Below are 22,748 nucleotides of genomic sequence, written 5' to 3'. Positions count from 1 at the left end.
GCATCTTATGTGGAAGAAAAGTTTACATTAGTATACTAGTACATTTGGCCTATACGACAAAACTGGTTATTGACAAACCAATGACTCAAATTCAGTTTAAGGTAAAAGATCACAGTTTTCCCCCTGTTATTGAGGCATGCAAGTATAGTGTTAAGATTTACATTTTAGCTTTGGTTTGTACCCTAACTTATACAATGACTATATTTGGTTGTGTTGTTAATATTCATGTGCTCCCCCTCCCCTCCTCCGGCATTGCAAGGAGGAGACTGGAAGCTTCTGCTGCTTATTTTAGATTAACCACAGTTTAGTGCAGGGGTGCAGAATCTCCGGCCTATGGGCCTAATCCAACCTGCAGGGAACCCCAAACCAGTCTGTGGGGCCTCTTGGAGTTCCTCCAGGTGGCAGGGCTTAGGCTCCAAACACCGCCCCTTGGAGGACATACCCTATAGTTATCTCCAATACCCAGCTGGCATGTTCCAACAACAGAACCCCCAATGTTATCTCTGATCTGCCACTCTTCCCAGTACAGGTGAGTCCCACCACCCTGCTCCACATCCTCCACTGTTATCTTCAGTCTCAGAGCAGAGTTAACAACACGGGTTCCACTGTTCATAGCCAAGTCCAGCTAACCCTGCTGGACCGTATCCCTGCTGCTGTCTCCAATCTGAAATAGCAGCAGGGATGGGGGGAGCGGTGATAGAGTTCCCTTCTCCATGCTGGGAGGAGACATGGAACTCTGTGACTCCTTCCAGCATGGAGACAGGAAAAAAGGGGGCGACATCAGGAGCCGAGTTGTTGTTGTTGTTGTTCAGTCGTTCAGTCGTGTCCGACTCTTCGTGACCCCATGGAACATAACACGCCAGGCCTTCCTGTCCTGCGCTCTCTCCCGCAGCGTGCTCAAGTTCATATTCATCGCATCGGTGATGCTATCTAGCCATCTCATCCTCTGCCATCCCCTTCTCCTTTTGCCTTCAATCTTTCCCAGCATCAGGGTCTTTTCCAGAGAGTTTTCTCTTCGCATTAGGTAGCCAAAATATTTGAGCTTCAGCTTCACTATCTGTCCTTCCAATGAGCACTCAGGGTTGATTTCCTTTAGGATGGACTGATTGGACCTCCTTGCAGTCCAGGGGACTCGTAACAGTCTTCTCCAGCACCACAGTTCGAAAGCATCAATTCTTCGGCGCTCAGCCTTCCTTATAGTCCAGCTTTCACAGCCATACATTCATAGATTCATAGAATAGTAGGGTTGGAAGGGGCCTACAAGGCCATCGAGTCCAACCCCCTGCTCAATGCAGGAATCCAAGTCAGAGCATCCCTGACAAATGGCTGTCCAGCCTCGTCTTGATGGCCTCCAGTGTAGGAGAGCCCACCACCTCCCCAGGTAATTGGTTCCATTGTCGTATTGCTCTTACAGTCAGGAAGTTTTTCCTGATGTTCAGCCGGAAATTTTTTTTTTTTTTAGGGCGACGTAGAGACACCCCACCGCTCCTGCTTGGATGCTGAGTGGAGCAGCTGGTCTTCCCCAAAGTCAGCCTGCCTGTGCTGGGATGCCCTCCCTCCAGCCCTCTAGCAAGAGGGTGCCACCCTCCCTCGCCCTGCTGTTGATCTTCAGCTTTTTGTCTTGTCAAATAGAGTCAGGCAGGGCATTGAATTTATCATCGTCATCGTCATCATCGTCTTCATCATTACCACTATCACTATCAGTATTATTATCACTTTATTGAAGCCCGTTAGCAGGCTTGATTTGTTTGTTTCAGGCCCAGTTCCAGTCAGAACTCAGGCTCTTCCATCTCAATGTCCCCTCAGTGGGCCAGTTTTGTGTGCTTGTCTCTCTCCTCCAGGCCCAGTTCCAGTCTGAATGCGGGTCCTACATATTTCATGCCCTCAGCATAGATATATTTGTCCTCACTTGACTTGAGGTCCATCTCTTGGATGCATCTCTGCTTAGGCCATTACTACTGGGAAAACCATAGCTTTGACTAGACGGACCTTTGTCGGTAAGGTGATGTCTCTGCTTCTTACTATGCTGTCTAGGTTTGCCATAGCTTTCCTCCCAAGGAGCAAGCGTCTTTTAATGTCATGGCTACAGTCACCGTCTGCGGTGATCTTGGAGCCCAAGAAAGTAAAATCTGTCACAGCTTCCATTTCTTCCCCTTCTATATGCCAGGAAGTGATGGGGCCAAATGCCATGATCCTCATTTTTTTAATGTTGCGTTTCAAACCAGCTTTTGCACTCTCCTCTTTCACCCTCAACAAGAGGCTCTTGAGATCCTCTACGCTTTCTGCCATTAGGGTGGTATCGTCTGCATATCGGAGGTTGTTGATAATTCTCCCGGCAATCTTAATTCCGACCTTTGATTCATCCAACCCAGCGTTTCTCATGATGTACTCTGCATATAAGTTAAATAAGCAGGGCGACAATATGCAGCCTTGTCGTACTCCTTTCCCAATTTGGAACCACTCGGTTGTTCCATGTCTGGTTCTTACTGTTGCTTCTTGACCCTCGTACAGGTTTCTCAGGAGACAGGTAAGGTGGTCTGGTACTCCCATCACTTTAAGAATTTGCCACAGTTTGTTGTGATCCACACAATCAAAGGCTTTAGTGTAGTCAATGAAGCAGAAATAGACGTTTTTCTGGAATTCTCTTGCTTTCTCCATGATCCAACGAAAGTTGGCAATTTGATCTCTAGTTCCTCTGCCTCTTCGAAACCCAGCTTGTACTTCTGGTAGTTCTCGGTTCGCATACTGCTGAAGTCTAGCTTGTAGGATTTTGAGCACCACCTTGCTGGCATGTGAAATGAGCGCAATTGTGCGGTAGTTTGAACACTCTTTGGCGTTGCCCTTCTTTGGAATTGGAATGTAAACTGACCTTTTCCAGTCTTGCGGCCACTGTTGAGTGTTCCAAATTTGTTGGCATATTGAGTGCAGCACTTTAACAGCATCATCTTTTAGGATTTTAAATAGCTCAGCTGGAAGACTGTCATCTCCGCTAGCTTTGTTGTTACTAATGCTTCCTAAGGCCCACTTGACTTCACTTTCGAGGATGTCCGGCTCAAGTTCAGTGACCGCATTATCATGGCTATCAGGGACATACAGATCTTTCCTGTATAGTTCTTCTGTGTATTCTTTCCACCTCTTCTTAATCTCATCTGCTTCTGTTAAGTCCCTGCCTTCTTTGTCCTTTATCATGCCCGTCTTTAAACAAAACGTTCCCTTGAGATCTCCAATTTTCTTGAAGAGATCTCTAGTCTTTCCCATTCTGTTGTTTTCCTCGATTTCTTGGCATTGTTCATTTAAGAAGGCCTTCTTGTCTCTCCTTGCTATTCTCTGGAACTCTGCATTCAGTTGGATATATCTTCCCCTTTCTCCCTTGCTTTTCGCTTCCCTTCTTTCCTCAGCTACTTGTAAAGCCTCCTCAGACAGCCACTTGGCTTTCTTGCATTTCTTTTTCTTTGGGATGGATTGAGTTGCTGCCTCCTGAACAATGGTACAGACCTCCGTCCATAGTTCCTCAGGCAATCTGTCAATCAGGTCTAATCCCTGAAATCTATTCCTCACCTCCACTGTATATTCATCAGGGATATGATTGAGGTCATACCTGAATGGTTTAGTGGTTTTCCCTATGTTCTTCAAGTTAAGCTGAAATTTTGCAACAAGCAGCTCATGATCTGAGCCACAGTCAGCTCCAGGTCTTGTTTTGACTGACTGTATAGAGCTTCTCCATCTTTGGCTGCAAAGGACATAATCAATCTGATTTCGATATTGACCATCTGGTGGTGTCCATGTGTAGAGTCGCCTCTTGTGCTGTTGGAAAAGAGTGTTTGCTATGATCAGCGTGTTCTCTTAGCAAAACTCTATTAGCCTTTGTCCTGCTTCATTTTGTACACCAAGGCCATGCCTGCCTGTTATCCCGGTGATTTCTTGACTTCCTACTTTAGCATTCCAATCCCCTATGATGAAGAGGACATCTTTTTTTGGTGTTAGTTCTAGAAGGTGTTGTAGGTCTTCATAGAACCTATCAACCTCAGCTTCTTCGGCATCAGTGGTTGGGGCATAGACTTGAATTACTGTGATGTTGAATGGTTTGCCTTGCATTCGTACTGAGATCATTCTATCGTTTTTAAGATTGTACCCCAGTACTGCTTTTCCCACCCTTTTGTTGACTATGAGTGCTACTCCATTTCTTCTAAGGGATTCTTGCCCACAATAGTAGATATGATGGTCACCTGAATTAAATTCGCCCATGCCTGTCCATTTTAGTTCGCTGATTCCCAAGATGTCAATGTTCAGTCTTGCCATCTCATGTTTGACTACCTCCAGCTTACCTTGATTCATTGATCTTACATTCCAGGTTCCTAGACAATATTGTTCTTTACAGCATCGGATTTTCTTTTCACCACCAGACACATCCACAGCTGAGTGTCCTTTCGGCTTTGGCCCAGCCGCTTCACTCTTTCTGGCGCTACTTGGAAATACCCTCTGCTCTTCCTCAGTAGTATATTGGACACCTTCCGACCTGAGGGGCTCATCTTCCGGCGTCATCTCTTTTAGCCTTGTGATACGTTTCATGGGGTTTTCTTGGCAAGAATACTGGAGTGGGTTGCCATTTCCTTCTCCAGTGGACCACATTTTGTCAGAACTCTCTGCCATGACCTGTCCGTCTTGGGTGGCCCTGCACGGCATAGCTTATGGCTTCACTGAGTTACGCAAGCCCCTTCGCCACAACAAGGCAGTGATACATGAAGGGGATGAGGCCATGCCCCAATGTGATATCAGGGGCCATGCCCCCTGATGTCATTCAGCCTGAACTGGCCCTGGTGATTTATCCAGTGTATCGCACTGAGTACCACATATATGACTATCTGCCAGCTGGATAGAAGTCATGGGTATGTGCTTGGTGAAATGTGCTCCTGCCTTTCAGGGAACAAGTTCGCTCACTTGAAGTCAAGGTTGCTGACCTGGAGAAGCTGAGAGAGGCAGAGAGGTTGGTGGATGAGACCTTCAGGAACCTAACAGCTGTGTCTCAATCCTGGGGTGACAGCTCCTTTGCTGTCATGGAAAATGAGGGTCTTGAGGAAGGAGGGTATCATTCTTAGGAAGGGGGAAAAGATCTCTTAGAAGGGACCCATTCCTTGGAAAACAAAGAAATATCCTCTCACACCAAGGATGTGACTCTGGGTGGGCAGGGGGCCTGTGGTAGCAGGAGATTCAATCATTAGATGCATGAACAGGTAGGTTTGTGATGGGCATGTAGACTGCATGGTAAATTGCCTGCCTGGTGCGAATGCTGCAGATATCATGTGCCGTCTAGATAGCTTTGTAGTTAGTGCTGGGATTGAGTCAGTGTCCATGTTGTTACCAGTGACATACCAAAATGTTGTAAAGTCCTGGAAGCTAAATGTAGGTTGCTAGTTAGGAGGTTGAAATCCAGAAACACCAAGGTGGCTTCCTCTGAAATGTTACCTATTCCATGTGCAGGGCCAGCTAGATAGGCAAAGCTGAAGGGTCTCAATGCATGAATGACACAGTGGTTTAGAGAAGAGAGGTTCGGATTTGTAAGGCAGTGGGGAACATTTTAGGACAAGCCGGGCCTATACAAGCGAGATGGACTCCACTTCAACCAGAATGGAATCAGACTGCAACTGCATGACATAAAAAAGGTGGCAGAGGTTTTTAAACTGAACGCTGGAGGAAAGTTGACAGGAGCTGGGAAGCATCTGGTTCAGGCTGGATCGTTCTTAGGGGATGAAGATGAAAATGTTTCCGATGACCCATATGGGGACAGGGAGGAAATAGGCCATGAGCATAGGGTAAAACATGACACCCAGTCAAAGAGGCCTAAGGGTCATACCAGAAGATGCATACTCTAGAGACATCTGGGGAGAGACACCATGTATAGGTGTTTCTATGCTAATACAAGAAGCCTCTAAGCCAAAACGGGAGAGATGAAGTGCCCGGCTTTAAAGGAGAACTTAGATATAGTGGGCATAATGAAAACCTGGTGGAATGGAGAGAACCAGTGGGTTACAATAATTTCTGGATATAAACGCTATCGGAAGGACAGGGAAGGGCATCCTGGAAGAAGTGCTGCACTGTATGTCAAAGAAGGCATAGTGTCAAACAGACTAGCAAACCTAAAAGGGGCAGACTCCTGCACAGAAGCATTGTGGGTGACAATACTGGGATGTAAAAGTAATTTAGTACTTGGACCATGCTGTTGTCCTCCAGACCAGAACACTCAGGGTGATCCAGAGATAGGGAATGAAACCAAGGAGGCATCTAAAAGAGGAAGCGTTGTAATAATGGGTGACTTCAATTAGCCCTACACTGACTGGATAAATGTGTGTTCCAGTCATGACAAAGAAGTTACATTTCTCAATACGCTAAACAACTGTGCCCTAGTCATGGGACCAACCAGAGGGGAGGCAACCCTGGATTTAATCCTAAATGGTGCCACCCAGGACTGAACCAGTGACCACAGTATTACCAGAATTAATATATATATTTAAGTGGAAAATTGCCAAGGAAGTCCAACAAAGTCACATTTGACATCAAAAGAGGAAAGTTCTCTAAAATGAGGGAACTGGTAAAAAGGAAGTTGAAAGGGGAAGTCCAGAGGATTACAATCCCTTCAAAATGCTTGGAGGTTACTCAAAACAACAACAATACAAGCTCAGCTACAGTGTATACCACAGGTTAGGAAAGGTGGCACTAATAGATCACCAGTATGGTTAACGAACAGCGTCAAGGAAGCTATTAGAGAAAAGAAGGCTTCCTTCAGAAAATGCAAGTCTTGCCCAAATGAGGAGAACAAGAGGGAGCACAAACTTGCACAAAGAAGATGCAAGCAGACAATAAGTGATGCAAAAGTGCCTTTTGAGGAGTATATCATTAACAACATCAAGGCCGACAACAAAGAATTCTTTAAATATATCAGAAGCATGAAACCGGGTAGGGAGGCAGTTGGACTGTTGGATGACAATGGAGTTAAAGGAGTACTAAAAGAGTCTGTGGAGAAACTGGATGAATGTTTTTCATCTATCTTTACTGAAGAAGATGTAGGAGAGATACCTGTGCCTGAACTGATGTTTTCAGGAAGAGAGTCTGGGGAACTGAGGCAAATAGTGGTGACAAAAGATGAAGTTCTCAACCTTATTGACCAATTAAAAGTTAATAAATCACCAGGCCCAGATGGTATCCATCCTAGAATTCTTAAAGGACTCAGTGTGAAATTGCTGATCTTCAAAGAAAAATATGTAGCGTGAGTAGTGAAAGTGGGTACCTAGCATCAAACTCTAAACCACGCCCCTTTCCCAAAAAGTGACAGGTGCCCCGCCCCTTTAGGGAGACCAGATGTCCCGGCCTAGCCGGGAGTCCCACCTCCGGAAGTCCTGCCAGTGATATGACCGTCAGGGTCACCTGATGGGGGTCATGTGACCCCTCTACGAACTCGTCATGCCACTGTGGACCAGCGGGATGAGGCTTTAGAGCCCTAACAGGTACGGATGCGGAACTGTATCGTTAATCCCCACACTGAGATGTAGAAGACAGACACAGATAAGCAAAGGAGGCCACAGAATATCAGGATCCAACCACTATGTTCCCCTTTGTTAGAGAATTCTATGTTAGCCATACACTCTAGACACATTTAAAATGCTACTAGGGCTCCCCCAAAAAAGTATGCTCACCCCTGTAAAGTGACTTTGTATCATTAATTCCCATTTTCAGATGTAGAAGCCACCCCGCAGATCATCAGGGTTATATTATTCAAAGTGCAGCAGCCTTTTATTTTACCTTTGGGAAAAAGTAAGCATTTTATAAAAAGAAGAAAAGCAAAGGTTGCAGCATTTCAGCTCTGAAGCAAAAGGATCCTTTTACAACAACTCTGTAAGGAAGACAAAACTGTCAAGTCAACAGACCAAATAGCATTCTGTGTGTGTGTGTGTGTGTGTATGCGCGCGTGGGGGGTATATTGTATAGTTTCAAACCTCTAGTATATTGTTTTTTAAATAAGCTGTTCTGTTTTTTCCACAGACATTCCCCCCCCCAAATGTGTTCCTGACATTCTTGCAGTTCTGATAGAAGACATGTAGAGGTGTACAAAACCCCGCTTACCTGGCTCTGCTGGGAGTTTGCAGGTGGGGGGAGGCGATCTGTCCCCCCCCCCCCGGAATCCTGCCTGGCCGGCTCCGCTCCGCAGCCATTCTGAGGAACGGCCAGCTGGGCCAACCCTCAATGGGGCCTCCAGCCGCTGCCAGGCTGCTGCGGACACAACTAGCATCCTGCGTAGGGGACGCCATTTGCGTCCCTACTCCGGCCCATGATAGACTACGTATATATTTACGTAGCCTATCACAGCTAAAGCAGGGACGCAAATGGTGTCCCCTACGCCATTTGCGTTCCCGCTTTAGCTGTGATAGGCTACGTAAATATTTACGTAGCCTATCACGGGCTGGCGTAGGAATGCAAATGGTGGCCGCTACAACGGCCGCCATTTGCAGCTGCAGCAGCCCGGCAGTGGCCGGAGCCGCCGCCGTCGCTGCCACCGCCACTTCATCTGCCGCCAGAGCTGCCGCCGGAGCCACCACTGCCGCCGGAGCTGCAGCCAGGTAGGCTCTGTTTCACGGGGCTTTCGCAGAGTGGTGGGGCGGGTTGCTCCATTCCGCCACAGATTCCGGGTGGCCGAATTCACTGGAATTCGGCCTCCCTGGGATCCATGACGGAATTCTCTAACATCCCTAAAGACAAGTTGCTTTTTTCTCTTTTGAGGAGATCTTGTGTTTTGCTCAAAGGGTGAGAGAAATTCTTAGTTTTAAGGGTTATTAGCTGGAGGATTTGAGGAGGGTGGTGGTTGGGCCTTTGTAGAAACCTAAGTATTTACAGAAGCTTTGTTAAGTTTGTTTTGCCTTGATTCAACCTCCAGTCGTGCAGCCTTTTGACATGGCTATAGATTTTTAATCCTTCCCCCCAATCTCAGAATTTTCAACTATTGAGAGATCTGGGTAATTTTTTTTTTTTTTAATAATCCGCAGACCCCAGTTCCACTCTTGCTGCATAGCACAAGATAGAAATTCACGTTGGCCTGAGTAATTTTTAATCTACAGGCCATCAATTCAACACCAGCCTTGCAGTGTAAAACAGCATACACCCCTTTGGCCAGGCATACGTACTTCCACAGGGTTCTGTTTTAAAAGGTGTGATTTATAATCATTCTCTGGAAATGAGGCTTTTAAGTCATTGTACAGGCTTGTGGCTAAGAAGTTAGCATCTAAATGCTTTCAGTCTTACAATTTTTTTTCTGATGTATTCTTTTACTTTTGACCCCTCATCTGAAAGAGGAATTTAACTTTTCTTTTTACAGAGATGCTGTGAAACCTTTAAGCTTTAACACTGAGCCCCGATTATCTGTGGGATAGATTTTTAATAGTGTAACTTGCTTTTACACATGTAGCCCTCCTGATTTTAAATGTGTCATGTGCTTTGTCAGTTAACCCCCTCTGTCAAAACATTATAGTTATACTGGAGTTGCCTGCAATCAATTACTTTAAAAGACTTTATTATAATCCATAGGGCATTTTATCTATACCAGCCTCAATTTATTTGTGGCCGGTTGGGGAGAGGACAGCGGGCTAGGGGGTTCTTGGTTGTGGGCCATATATACAGCGGGAGCTTTTTGCAAAATCTCTACAGGAAGCAGTCTCCAATCTTCTTGGAAAATTACGTCCCCATTTAAAATTATGTACAATGTAGCTACACTATGCTTTGCTACTTCTTTATAGCTAATTCAGGACAGCAGTGCCTAAGTCTTATTTTGATCAGGATAACAACCTGACTCTGTGCACCACCTCTTTATTATAGTTTCTTTCTTTCTGATTAGCTCAGGACTTCCCAAACCCGCCCTCTGTTTGGCTAACATAAAATTCTCTAACAACAAAGGGGAACTTAGTGGTTGGATCCTGATATTCTGTGGACTCCTTTGCTTATCTGTGTCTGCTTATAGTCGGTTTTAAATATAGCTTATAGCTGGTTTTAAATATAAAAACAAGTGTTCTGCAGAAAGAAAGAAAAAAAGGTGGGGTGCTGCTAAGCGAGCCTAACACAAAACTCTCTAACAAAAGTGTGTGTGGGGGGGTAGGAGTTGGATCCTGACAGTTCTGGGGACTCCCTTGCTTGATCTGTGTCTTCTCTATCTCAAAAGTCACTTTACGGGGTGAGCATAGTTTGCGGGGGGGAACCTTAACAGCTTTCTAAATATGTCCAGGGTGATGGGGCAGATTGCAGGTAAGCTTGTAGTAAGTTTTAAACATAAAACCAAGTGTTCTGCAGAAAGAAAGAAAGAAAGAAAGAAAGAAAGAAAGAAAGAAAGGGTGGGGTGCTGCTAGGCAGCTTAATATACAATGCTTTTTTGACTGGGAAACCTCTTGTTCTGTCTTCATAAGGCTTGCCTCCCTAGAAGCTCTGTGAAAATTGCAACTATAACTTTTGTGGCAGTACATCTATATAGATATAAAGTTCCTTTCTTTCTTAAAGTTTTATTCAACTGCTTATTGTGGATGGTCTTCGTTGTTTTAACAGGCTGCTTACTGTCTCCACAAATTTTCCAGGAATTCTGTAAAAATGTCTACAGGTATGTTCTCTGCCACAGCTGCATCTTTTCTTCTTACATTCACAGGAGCTATAGGAGGCTCTCCCTTCCTAGTTCTTTTTAAAAGTACGTAGGCATTACTTGGCTTACAGCCTTTGTGGGGTTCAATATTCAAGGGTGCCTGGTGTCTCCATGTTCTCTATGCAGGAAACATGTCAGGACAAGCTAAATAGCTACATTGATAGAATCTGGCTGCACCTCTTCTGACTGGCTGATGGGATAGGATGTTTCTGGGCCTAAAATTGTTCCTATTGGCCTGTTGGGGGGGGAGATGTGACCATATATGGTTTCAGGGCCCCTGCACATCCCATGGGGCTAAAACCTCTTCCTCTTGGTTCATTGTGATGGGGCGAGTTCTTAGAGGGGTCACATGGCCCCTCTGGACCTATCTGGAGAGGGTTTGGAAATGGCCCTTTGGGGACTTCCGGTAAGGCAGTAACTTGCGGGGCTCCGCAGGTCGCTTCTTTCAAACAGCTGTGAAAAGGTTGAGAAACCTTTTTTCCCCCCAGGAAAATAAAAGGGAAGCCTGCAGTACCATCCGGTTGAAATCTTAGAAGAACAGCTGCCTTTGCAGAGGATGCACAGGGGCTCAAAACTAAGGTCAGTCACCCGAGAGAAACACCTACTGAAACGCTGTTTTGAAACTCTTAATTAATTAAGAGAATATAAGGAGGGCGTGCTCCAATCTTATATAATATTTGGAAATTTAAACTACCAGCAAGCACCACTTGCACAGCAAAAAGCGAAAGTATGGCAGTTGTATAAATCGAACCTGAATTAAAATCAAGGAGTTGCAGACTTTTACAAAGTGAATTTAGCTCAAGAGGACTTTTCAAAAGAAGAAAAAATTAAGAGTACTAAGACTGTTTGCATTGTTGAATAAGTATTACAGTCTAATTAACTTTCTGTTTCTTTAAATCAGTGTTTGAAGGTTTTAATGTTTGAATTTATATGGCTGAAAGCTATGTTTTGTCCAGTTGCTTTTTTCTTCTGCATGACGTTGAGAAAGTGACGAAGTCAAAATAAATAAATCTTTGGCAGAAAGCCTGGAATAGGCTGGAATAATATCAACTGACTAAAGAAGTATTGCCAATACCTGTTGGATGTTAAAAAATCAGCAGCTTATGAAAAATCTTTCTTCTTTTAATGTTCTTTTTTTATCTCTTTTTCTCCTTTTGATACTGAAAGAGATCTCTTTTGGCATTGGAGGATCAATAACTTGCTGGATATCAAGATAGATTAATTTATAAAGGAAGTAATAAAGAAGATAATTGAATGAGTGCTATGAATTTGGATAAACCAGCAAAGGATATCAGAACAACTCATAGTAGAGCGAATACCTGGGAGATGCCTACAGAACAATTAAGTAGAAATACGAAATCCAGGAAAGGTTCTCTAAAAGAGACTCCGATGGGAGCTACGAAATTATTGGTGAAAGCAACATCTATAAGCAAGGAAGAGGTACCTGAGCAGAAGCAAGATATACAAAAGATGGCCTTGGATGAACAAACACAGAATATTATAGATGCTCTAAGCAAAAAGATGGAGGCTTTTGAACAACGTATAGAAAAATGGATGGAAAAACAAGTATTGGAAGCAAAGGAGGAGATTAAAGACATGAAGGAAGAATTGAGACAAGAATTTAAGAAATTAGATGATGCATTAAATCAAAGAACAGCAGAATTTAAAATAATGACAAACAGAGTGGAAGTACTGAAAAATAATGCAGAAACTGTAACTACGGAGTTAGAACGTGAGCAGGATGCCTTAGCTTGGTTTGAGCTTAAAGACAAGAAACGCTTGTTACATTTTAGAAGGGTCACAGAAAGTTATGGCAGCGCAGAACCTGACCTCAAAACGGAATTGGTAAAGACTATAGCAGCCTTTTTGAGTAAAGAAATCATGGAAATGGAAATAGATCGAGCTCATAGGCTGAATTTGACATATGCAAAAACTAAAGGTCTACCCAGAGATATTATTGTCCATTTTGTAAAGAAAACTACAAGGGATTCCATTCTTCAGAAACACTATAAAACTAAATTGAAGATGATGGGCAAAGAGATTATCATCATGAAAGAAATTCCTGGAAGATTTCTGAGGAAAAGGAGAGATTATGCATTTTTAACAACAATCCTGAAACAGAAAATTATCTTGTTTAGATGGGAATTCCCAGAAGGTATGGTCTTCTCTTACAGAGAACAGAGATATAAATTGAACTCAGTTCAAAAAGCAAGAGAGTTCCTTCGAACTTATGGAAAAGACTGGACAGACCTACAACCTGATGTACAAGAAGAGGACAGCACTCAGGGTGCAACAGAAGGAAATTAAGGATGTACCTTAATCTTATATTTTAAGATATTAATCTATATCTTGTATAAAAATGGACTATAAATTTTTAACTTGGAACATTAATGGAGTGAATGCTCCTCAAAGGAGAAAGAAAATATTTTACTATTTACAAAAACTGAAACAAGATATAATATGCTTACAAGAAACTCATATTAAGAAAGAAGATACCAAATATTTAATTAATAAACAATTACGTGAAGAGTTTATAACTGCAAGCCGAAAAAGGAAAAATGGAGTAGTTTTATATATTAAGCCACATTTGGGACTGGAATTGGTATTGTCAGATGAACACAGTCGTTTTGTGGGAGTTAAAATTACACTGAATGGTGTATCAATGTTGATTTTAGGGGTTTATGCACCTAAGGACCACAAAGCGGAATTTTATGAGGATCTCTTATCCAAATTCGTGGATCTAGCTTTTGACAGTTGGTGCTTAATGGGAGATTGCAATGGGGTGATTGCACCTCAAATTGATAGAATATCGGAGAAAAAAATAAAGCGTAATCAAGGGAAATTACCTAAAAGTTTTTTTGAATTGATGGACAATTTGGCTTTAGTAGATGTATGGAGAGATAAAAATGGAAATTTAAAAGAATATACATATTTTTCAGAAAGACATAAATCTTTTTCAAGGATTGATATGATTTTGACAACTAAAGAGCGTGCTACAAATATTGGAAAAATACAAGTTCTACCAAAATCATTTTTGGAGCATAACCCTATATCTATGTCAAATGTGAAAAGAAGCACTACTTTTAGATGGAGATTGAATGAAATGATATTTCAAAATAAAAGTATTCTGGATGACACTAAAAAGAAATTGAGATAATTTTTTGAATTGAATCTGAACAAGGGAACAAATATCCGAACAGCATGGGATGCAAGTAAGGCCTATATGAGAGGTTATTTTATACAACAAAACACAGAACTGAAAAAGAGAAGAGAAGGGAAGGTACAAAATATTCTAAAACAGATAAAGGAGAAAGAAGTATTCCTAAGGAAAAAAACAGGAAAGGAAAGTGTCCTCCGACAGATCAAATTACTCCAGCAACAATTGTCGATGATAACAGTTCAGGATATGCAAAAAAAATTAAACTTTGTAAAACAAAGAAATTTTGAAATTGTTAATAAACCAGGAAGATGGTTGCCCTATAAACTCAGAAAGGAAAAAGAAAACAATTGTGAAGATAAGTGAAAGTGGATTAGAATTTACCGATAATGTGGTAATTCAGAAAGCCTTTTATCAATATTATTCAAATTTGTATAAAGGACAGGATATCTCCCCAGAATTAATGGATAAATATATTCATAAACAAAATTTACCAAAAATTACTAAGGAACAGAAACAAATGATGAATGGCCCAATAACAGTAAATGAAATGGTGGAAGCAATAAAAAAAATTAAACTGGGAAAACTCTGGGACCAGGTGGAATATCAAGATTATATTATAAGAAGTGTGAAGAAGAAATTTTACAACTGTTGAAAAATATGATGAATATTTTAGAAAAGGAGGAGATACCGGAAACATGGAAAACAGCGTATATAACATTAATACCTAGAAAAGGACAGGATTTAACCTCGACAAAAAACTACAGACCAATCTCATTATTAAACAATGACTATAAGATATTTGCAACAATTTTGGCAGAAAGGCTCAAGAAAATATTGCAGCAGTTTGTATATGAAGATCAAAGTGGTTTCTTACCAAGGAGACAGATGAGAGATAATGTAAGAACAGTCTTGAATGTGGTGGAATATTTGGAAAAACACCCAGAAAAACAAGCAGCTTTGATCTTTTTAGATGCAGAGAAAGCATCTGATAATCTCAACTGGAAATTTTTAATTAAGACTTTAGAAGAACTGGACTTCGGAGAAAACTTTATAAAATGGGTGAAATTGGCTTATACCAATCAAAAGGCTCAAATAATTATAAATGGGGATTTGACTAAATCTTGTGAGATACAAAGAGGAACAAGACAAGGTTGCCCATTGTCACCGCTACTGTTTATATTGGTTTTAGAATTATTGAACAGAGATGATCGAATTACAGGAATAAAGATTAAAGAGGAGAAATATAAGATGAGGGCTTTTGCAGAAGACTTGATGTTTATGTTGGAAGAACTTCAAAGGGAATTTAAATTTTAATGAAAAAATTAAAAGAATTTGGAGCAGTGGCAGGGTTCAGGGTTAATAAACAGAAAACAATTTTTTTTAACAAAGAATATGAATGTTCAAGAAAAAAAAGTTGATGGATAAGACTGACTTCCAAATTGAACAGAAAGTAAAATATCTGGGAGTCCTTTTGACAAATATTAATTGTATGCTTTTTCAAAATAACTATGTTAAAGTGTGGAATGAAATTAAACAAGACCTATTAAAATTGGAAAATTACAACTATCACTTTTGGGAAGAACTGCAATGATCAAAATGAATGTATTACCTAGAATGTTATTTTTGTTTCAAGTGATACCCATTATTACATCAGATTTACCTTTTAAGAAGTGGCAGAGAGATATAATGAAGTTTATATGGCAAGCAAAAAAACCAAGAGTTAAAATAAAAATTTTACAAGATCCAAAGGAAAGAGGTGGCTTGGGATTACCAGATTTTTCTGCCTGCTGCTTGATGTGGATGAAGGAATGGGTGATGTTGAAAAATAGAAGACTTTTAGAACTAGAAGGACATGAATTGAGATACGGGTGGCATGGTTATTTGTGGTATGATAAAACAAAAGTGAATGTAGACTTTAATAATCATTATATAGGAAGGGCTGTATTAAGAATTTGGAATAAATATAAATTAAGGTTCTATCAAAAAATACCATGTTGGATATCTTCACAAGAAGCAATGCATTAAAGATAATTTGATAGCATGCATAAAGTCTTTGTGCAAGTCTTAAACAGAATTTTTATAAGATGATGTATAGATGGTATATGTCACCATTTAAATAGTCTAAAATGTATAAAGGTGTTTCTGGAAAATGTTGGAAATGTGAAGATCAAGAGGGAACTTTTTATCATTTATGGTGGACTTGTAAAAAAGCTAAAACATTTTGGAAATGAATAGTCTTTAGCTCAAAGAATATTAAAGACTACTATAGAATTAAAGCCAGAAACTTTTTTATTGGGACTAACAGATACACATGTAAAAGAGAAGGGGGGAACCCTCTTTCTCTACATGACAACGGCTGCAAGGTTATTGTATGCACAAAAGTGGAAGAATGAAACAATAACAACCGTGAGCGAGTGGATCATGAAAATGATGGAGCTGGCAGAGATGGCAAAACTTACTATTATAATTAGAGAAGGATCAACAACTAAATTTATGTTAGATTGGAAACCTTTTATAGAATGTGTAAAAGAAATAGAGGAAAATGATATCTATGTATGTGGATTTTGAACTTTGAGATGGTTCTCTTTTTTTGTTGTTGTTAAAATTAGGAGAGAAATGAGATAATGTCTGTGAACTCGGTGTATGATATACAACTAAGATAAGAACTAGAGAATAATAATGAGCATTTGTTGTGTAAGGGGAGCCAAAGGTAGATATTTTACAATCTTAAGAGATATTTTAGTATATGTGTATTGTGTGTTTATGTTGTTGTTGTGTTTTGTCTTTTTTTAAAAAAATAAAAAATTATTATATATATATATTTTAAAAAGGAAATGGCCCTTTGGGCCCTTTCCGCCCCCATACCTGTTAGGGCTCTAAAACCTTGTCCTATTGGTCCATGGTGGCATAACGAGTTCATAGAAGGGTCACATGGCCCCCATCAGGTGATTCCGATGGTCATATGACCGGCAGGACTTCTGGAGGTGGGACTTCTGGCTAGGGCAGGGCATCCAGTCTCCCTAAGGGGGCAGGGCACCTGTCACTTTTTGAAAAGGGGGCTTTAGAGTTTGGTTTAGAGTTTGATACAAGGTACCCACTTTCACTACTAGCATGTCCCTGATATCAACCTTTGTACCAGAGGACTGGAGAATGGCCAATGTAATGCCAATTTTTTTAAAGGAATGTAGGAAATTACAGGCTGGTTAGCTTAACATCTGTTCTGGGTAAATTGGTTGAAAGCATTATTAAAGATAAAATGAGTAAGCATATAGAAGGACAAGCCCTGCTGAAAAAGAATCAACGTGGGTTCCACAAAGGTAAGTCATGTCTCAATAACCTTTTAAAATTCTTTGAGAATGTCAAAGACGGTGACTGACCAAGAAAGAGATCTTGGGGTTATGGTGGACAGCTTGATGAAAATGTTGACCCACTGTGCAGCTGCTGTGAAAAAAGGCAAATTTCATGTTAAGCATAATTAGGAATGGAACAGAAAATAAAACTGCCAAGATCATACTGCCCTTATACAAACCTATGGTGTGACCATACTAGGAATACTGTGTACAGTTCTGGTGAACATACCAACAAGAGGATATTGTAGATATCCTATAAAGTGCAGAAAAGAGCAACTAAAATAATCAAGGGGCTGGAGCAACTCCCCTTTGAGGAAAGGTTACTACACCTGGGACTGTTTAGCTTAGAGAAAAGGCAAGTGCGGGGAGACATGATAGAGGGCTACAAAGTTATCCATGGTATGGAATAAGTGGATAGGGAGACATTTTTCTCCCTCTCTCATGGTACTAGAACCCAGAGTTATCCCATGAAGCTGACTGGTGGGAGATTCAGGACAGATAAAAGGAAGTACTTTTTTCCACAGTGCATAGTTAAACTATGGAATTCACAAGATGTAGTGATGGCCACCAATTTGGATGGCTTTAAAAGGGACTAGACAAATTCATGGCGGAATGGCTACAAGTCTGATGGTGATATGCTGCCTCCAATATCAGAGGCAGTATGCCTATGTACACCAGTTGCTGGGGAACATTGGTGGAAGGGTGCTGCTGTATTCATGTCCTGTTTGAGGGTTTCCCCTGGGCAGTTGGTTGGCCACTGTGTGAACAGAATGTTGGACTAAATGGACCTTAATCTGATCCAGCATGACTCTTATTTTATGGTGGAGAGAAATCTGGCCCCCTCACCCAAAAACAGTTCTGCATCACTGGTTTAGCATGTTGTCTGAAACCTAAACTGTGGTTGATCTTAATTATGATTTGATGAGACAAGCCAACTTTATAAACTATGGTGTGAATTTGGTTTATTTCCACTAACCACAGTTAAGATTAAGCAGTTTGTCTGGGTTCCAATGCCATGGAAACCTGCGGTTAATTTAAAGGGAAGCAAAAGCTTCTGAATTCCTCCTTGTAGCCGCATTGGATGAAGACGTGTGTTTGAGCCCAAGGCTTCCTCCGGTTCATTCTTGTAATGTTAAACTATGGTTTACCCCAAAATAGGTTCAGCACCTTGGATAGGTCCTTTAGAGTTCTGACTAGTTCTGGCTGAAACCTAGAATAGATTCACAGCCCTACCAAAACCAGAGCCACCAGCCTCCAGTAGATTCCTCAGAACTGTATATTCATCCCACACTTCCCCAAATCTACAAGTTCACATGTTATGTGGCTTTAAAATCATATTCTAGAATCAAAATAGTCTATGTGCAAATAGGTCTTTCCACTCAGGATGTGCATGTGTATGTGATAATTTTCTTTCTGTCTGTAGCCCTGGGAATACTGCTTTGAATAATCCCCAGTTTTCCAGGAACAGCCCTATGAATACACTCAGCAGCAGCACCCAAACTTACAAATGCTTATGAACTGGGTGAAAACCTGACAATTCACTCTAAGCCATTTTGCAAAGTTGTGTACGGAGTGCTACTCCTGTTCCTTCCTTCTATTCCTCTAGTATTCTTTCCGACAGTGATCTCAAATTCTGTACAACTGGCTAGTGAGATGGTAAGACCTGTTTGGCCCACAGTAGCATATAGGTGCCTGGATAAAATGTTAAAAGTCTTGGACCTTATACAATATAATAAACAGATAAATAAAATTCCTCACAGACAAAGCCCATTATGAAAATCACTATTTTCTCCTAAACCCAAGTTATTGTTTATGTAGATATAATGAACTCATAAGAACACAGCTATCGCTGGAATGAAAAGCTTAAGAGGTAAAAAAGAGTTGGCTTAAAGCCCACTTGGGCCAACTGCTACAGGCAGAGAGACAGCAGCGTTTCACATACAAAGGCCCCATCTACATGGCTCCACTTTGACCCCATACCCCGTCGCCACTGCACAGCAATGTGGTTTTGAATCACCATGCCCTGATGATACACTGGAGATGTAGTGCGTGCTTCCCTAAGCATTGTGGATGGAAGAAGACGTTATGTACAGTGGCTGTTGAAGCCTTGGAGCAGCATCGCAACCAAGTGGGGAGTGGAAGGGGCAGTACTCTGCCTGGAAAGAGAGTGGCTTTGTGAGCGGCTTCGTGAGCACACACAAAGCCTGACATGGATGAGGTGGAGACTGTCCACCATGGTTGATCAGGCATGGGCAGCTGCCACAGCTGTTGCTATGACTGAGCAACTGAACACAGACTTGCGTCCGACACACCCCTGGACCCTTTCGTGCATAGAAGCTATGTGGGCCTCAGTGCTTGAGCTGGTAAATTGGGATGATATCCATTTCTGTGGAAGCTTCTGCACATCACAGAAAAGTTTGACATGATCACTGATGAAATTGGCCCAATAATCCAGCAGGAAAATATGATAATATGCTCAGCTATAAAAAAAAAAGCAGTTAGCACCGACCCTCTACCAACTGGCAATCAACCTTAAAATTAATTAAAAATTAAAAATTAGGCTTGGGGCCAGGTTACCTGAAGGATCGCCTCCTCCCATATGTGCCTGCCCGGACCTTAAGATCATCATCAGCGGCCCTTCTCCGTGAGCCCCTGCCAAAGGAAGTGAGGCGGGTGGCTACTAGGAGGAGGGCTTTTTCTGTTGTGGCACCCGGCTCTGGAATGAGCTCCCTAGTGAGGTTCGCCTGGCGCCTACATTGTACTCCTTTCGGCGCCAGGTGAAGACCTTTTTATTTTCCCAGGCATTTTAGCTTTCTAAATTTTTATCTTTGCTGTTTTAAATCTGTATTTTAAACTCCTGTACTGCTGCTAGGTTTTATTGTGGTTGTATTGTTATATTGTGGTTTTAATGTTCTATATATTTTAAATTGTTTTATTGTGTGTTGTTTGGTTTTAGTTTTTGTGAACCGCCCAGAGAGCTTCGGCTATTGGGCGGTATAGAAATGAAATAAATAAAATAAAATAAATAAAATAAACCTGGTCTACCTCCTACTCAGTAGCACCTTTGGAGCTATCAACAGCCTGTGAAATTTTCAGAGAGGTGGTACAAGTCCGGAATGAGAGATATCTGGCAAACGTCATAAAGGTGGGGGACGAGAAAATCCAAGGTTTCCATGAGCTTGGATTTCCTTATGTGCCCGAGGTGGGGGCTGGATTAATCCCACATAAGAGTCTTCACTCCTGAGGGAGGGGGACAGAGTTCTATAACTGAACGTGCTTCTGCAGCATGGTTTTGCAGGCAGTTGTAGATGCTGAGAAGAAGTTCATGATCGTGTATGCAGATGTTTCCAGAAGAAGTCATGACACAGCTATCTTTGGAATTTACCTGTTGCAGATAAGCTAGCCACAGGCACAATTTTCACCAGCGCCCCTGTAATGGTTAAGGGGATCCCTGTGCGCCCTCTCATCCTGGGTGATCAGGATTTGCACATCAACCTTGGCTCACGGCACTATACCACGCTGTGAGAACGCCTAAAGAAAAAAACCTTCAACTATTACCACAGCCGGGTGAGAGTACCAATGGAGAGACTGTCTGGGCAACTGATCTTATGGTGGTGCTCTCCTCTCTGTACACATCTCTGGATGTCGAGGAAGACCTAATAGCAGATGTTATTGTCACATGCTACATCCTTCACAACATCTGTGAATTGAGGGGTGACACGCTCCTGGAGGAGAACCCGTACCTTTCTGCTCCCAGGGCTGAGAACAATGCCATCCCCACTGATCCCCAGAGTCAGCAGCCCTCCCTCTGAATCCCAGCTCAGAAACAGAATTGCGCCATGAAGCACAACCAATACAAACAGCTATTGCTGACTTCATCTGGGACCATTATCCACATATTCTCCGTGGCTAACTACCACATGGTACCATGCATGGCCCCCTTCATGGATCACTGCCTTGTTGTGGCGAAGGGGCTTGCGTAACTCAGTGAAGCCATAAGCTATGCCGTGCAGGGCCACCCAAGACGGACAGGTCATGGCGGAGAGTTCTGACAAAATGTGGTCCACTGGAGAAGGAAAGGGCAACCCACTCCAGTATTCTTGCCAAGAAAACCCCATGGAACGTATCACAAGGCTAAAAGAGATGATGCCGGAAGATGAGCCCCTCAGGTCGGAATGTGACCAATATACTACTGGGGAAGACAAGAGGGTAATTCCAAGTAGTGCCAGAAAGAGTGAAGCGGCTGGGCCAAAGCCGAAAGGACACTCAGCTGTGGATGTGTCTGGTGGTGAAAAGAAAATCCGATGCTGTAAAGAACAATATTGTTTAGGAACCTGGAATGTCAGATCAATGAATCAAGATAAGCTGGAGGTGGTCAAACATGAGATGGCAAGACTGAACATCGACATCTTGGGAATCAGTGAACTAAAATGGACAGGCATGGGCGAATTTAATTCAGGTGACCATCATATCTACTATTGTGGGCAAGAATCCCTTAGAAGAAATGGAGTAGCACTCATAGTCAACAAAAGGGTGGGAAAAGCAGTACTGGGGTACAATCTCAAAAACGATAGAATGATCTCAGTACGAATCCAAGGCAAACCATTCAACATCACAGTAATTCAAGTCTATGCCCCAACCACTGAGGCCGAAGAAGCTGAGGTTGATCAGTTCTATGAAGACCTACAACACCTTCTAGAACTAACACCAAAAAAAGATGTCCTCTTCATCATAGGGGATTGGAATGCTAAAGTAGGAAGTCAAGAAATCACCGGGATAACAGGCAAGCATGGCCTTGGTATACGAAATGAAGCAGGACAAAAGCTAATAGAGTTTTGCCAAGAGAACATGCTGATCATAGCAAACACTCTTTTCCAACAGCACAAGAGGCGACTCTACACATGGACATCACCAGATGGTCAATATCGAAATCAGATTGATTTTGTCCTTTGCAGCCAAAGATGGAGAAGCTCTATACAGTCAGTCAAAACAAGACCTGGAGCTGACTGTGGCTCAGATCATGAGCTTCTTCTTGCAAAATTTCAGCTTAAATTGAAGAACGTAGGGAAAACCACTAAACCATTCAGGTATGACCTAAATCATATCCCTGATGAATATACAGTGGAGGTGAGGAATAGATTTCAGGGATTAGACCTGATAGACAGAGTGCCTGAGGAACTATAGACGGAGGTCCGTAACAATGTTCAGGAGGCAGCAACGAAATCCATCCCAAAGAAAAAGAAATGCAAGAAAGCCAGGTGGCTGTCTGATGAGGCTTTACAAGTAGCTGAGGAAAGAAGGGAAGCGAAAAGCAAGGGAGAAAGGGGAAGATATATCCAACTGAATGCAGAGTTCCAGAGAATAGCAAGAAGAGACAAGAAGGCCTTCTTAAATGAACAATGCCAAGAAATCGAGGAAAGCAATAGAATGGGAAAGACTAGAGATCTCTTCAAGAAAATCGGAGATCTCAAGGGAACGTTTTGTGCAAAGACGGGCATGATAAAGGACAAAGAAGGCAGGGACATAACAGAAGCAGATGAGATTAAGAAGAGGTGGAAAGAATACACAGAAG

The 22,748-nt window shown here is 42.0% G+C and overlaps 1 protein-coding gene and 1 pseudogene across 1 annotated transcript in view; one reads left to right on the top strand and one right to left on the bottom strand.

Annotated features, from left to right (window-relative positions):
* FBXL13 (F-box and leucine rich repeat protein 13) overlaps positions 1-22,748 on the bottom strand; it is a 155,730-nt gene that overhangs the window by 91,257 nt on the left and 41,725 nt on the right. The window lies entirely within an intron of this gene.
* On the top strand, positions 12,338-21,089 carry LOC146340158 (uncharacterized; annotated as a pseudogene).

Source organism: Heloderma suspectum, chromosome 7 (genome assembly GCF_057233095.1).
Source record: "Heloderma suspectum isolate Gila_16-S chromosome 7, 16-S_ref, whole genome shotgun sequence".
NCBI classification, from domain to species: Eukaryota; Metazoa; Chordata; class Lepidosauria; order Squamata; family Helodermatidae; genus Heloderma; species Heloderma suspectum.
The sequence above is the reverse complement of the archived record's forward strand: the minus strand, read 5'-3'. Positions and strand labels throughout refer to the sequence as shown.